Source organism: Sipha flava, unplaced genomic scaffold (genome assembly GCF_003268045.1).
Source record: "Sipha flava isolate LNK unplaced genomic scaffold, YSA_version1 202_pilon_pilon, whole genome shotgun sequence".
In the NCBI taxonomy this organism is placed as follows: domain Eukaryota; kingdom Metazoa; phylum Arthropoda; class Insecta; order Hemiptera; family Aphididae; genus Sipha; species Sipha flava.
In genome coordinates, this window is record NW_020272797.1 from 1,638,404 (window position 1) to 1,640,498 (window position 2,095).

The 2,095-nt window shown below is 29.6% G+C and overlaps 1 pseudogene; it reads left to right on the top strand.

Moving 5' to 3' along the window:
• Positions 1-451: 451 nt before the first annotated feature.
• On the top strand, positions 452-1,942 carry LOC112682303 (annotated as a pseudogene).
• The last annotated feature ends 153 nt before the right edge of the window (positions 1,943-2,095 follow it).

The window sequence follows — 2,095 nt, forward strand, 5'->3', positions numbered from 1 at the left end:
GCTATGTCAGCTACAAATTCGATTTATACTGCTATACTGCTATGCACGACATTTTATTTTGCTTTTTTTTTGCTTTTTTTGCGTTTTTTGAATATTTATGCTTTTTTGGGCTTTTTTGGTACATTTTTCAAAATGTGTTCTAAATAAACGTATTTGAAAGGTATTTTTTAATTTTTATTTTATTGTAAAATAATGTATTTTCCAATATCGTATATTGTATATGGCTGGCTCAATCGATTTTATCTCGTTATGTTTGATTTATGGGTATGTTTATCGATGTAATTTAGATACGTATATATATAGCTTATTGAATATAGTAGATTATTTTATCTTAAAACGACAATAAACACAAAAATATGCTTTTGCTCTGGAAATTATCTACTCAGAATTACAGTTTAGTTTTCGTTGCAACACCGTATAACTCGTTATTCTTACCTATAGTCACTTACAAAATGCCAAAAATTATTAATTGTAGTGCTCGTCTTCGCAATTTTGTAAAAGAATTTGGTGAAGACATTTTTTCTTGTGACAATGCTGTACTTTTTTGCAAAGTATGTGGTGTTAAAGAATCTGCCGAAAAAAAATATAATATTCAACAACATATCGCTAGAGGTAAACATATCCAGCAGCTAAATATTAGAAATCAACAAGAAAAACCAAAATCTCAGCTTCTAGTCTCAGGTATGTCAATGAAGTCATCATTCAACGAAGAACTGTGTAATGTTTTTTTTGTCCACAAATATCCCTCTCACTAAATTAAATATACCAACATTTCGCGATTTTCTGCATAAACATACAAAACAAATTTTTCCTGACGAGTCTACGCTTCGAAAAAACTATATAGATCAATGCTATACAAATACTATTATTAAAATTAGAGATTACGTCAGGAACAAAAATGTATGGGTGTCAATAGATGAGACTACTGACGTTGAGGAGCGATATGTAGCCAATGTTATAATTGGTACATTGGAAGTAGACAATCCTGGAAAAATATTCCTACTTAACTCAGAGGTGTTAGAAAAAGCCAACCACTCTACTATATCTAAATTATTTGACAGATCTCTTTTTATATTATGGCCTGAAGGCATACTTCATGACAACGTTTTACTTTTTGTGTCGGATGCGGCACCATATATGGTAAAATCAGGAAAATCTTTACAAGTTCTTTACTCAAAAATGGTGCATATAACTTGTTTGGCACATGGCCTACACAGAGTGGCAGAACAGATCAGAATAAATTTTCCAGAAATTAATAGTTTAATATCAAATATTAAAAAAGTTTTTTTAAAAGCTCCATACCGTATAAATTTGTTTAAGAATTTGGCTCCGGGTATTCCTCTACCTCCAGAACTAATTATTGCCCCTCGTTGGGGCACTTGGTTAAATGCCGTAAACTATTATTGTGAACATTTTCTACATATCAAAAATGTTATACTTCAATTGGACTCAGATGATGCACTGGCTATTAAAAACGCTAAAAAATTAGTCGAAAACCCAGAAATTGAAAAAAATTTAATCTACATAAAAAGTAATTTTGGATTTTTGGCTACTGAAATTACACGTTTAGAAACATCTGGGATGCTATTATCAGAATCCGTGTGTTATATAGAAAAGGTTAAACAACAAATTAAACAAGCTTTGGGAAAAACGGGAGAAACAGTTACAAAAAAACTTGATGATGTACTAAACAAAAATTCGGGATTTAAAATTCTTACCATAATATCAAATATTCTAAAAGCCGAAAAAGTATCAAGAGAGGAACTTCCTGAAGACTTAACATGTGATGATTTAATCCATTACAAATTTGCTCCTATTACATCTGTTGACGTCGAACGTAGCTTTTCAAAATACAAGCATATATTGTCCGATCGTCGTAGAAAATTTTTATTTGAAAACTTGAAAAAAATTTTGATTGTTCAATGCAACTCCGATGATATAGGTAAAAAAAATCATTTAATAACTGTTATTTAATTTATTTTTTATAAATTATCTTAAATAGAATAAATTCAATTTACAGATTAATAATTGTGGAAGAATGAAAACTCGGAGAAGCAGGGTTTTTAATAAGTTTATTATAATACCTTTTTTTTTT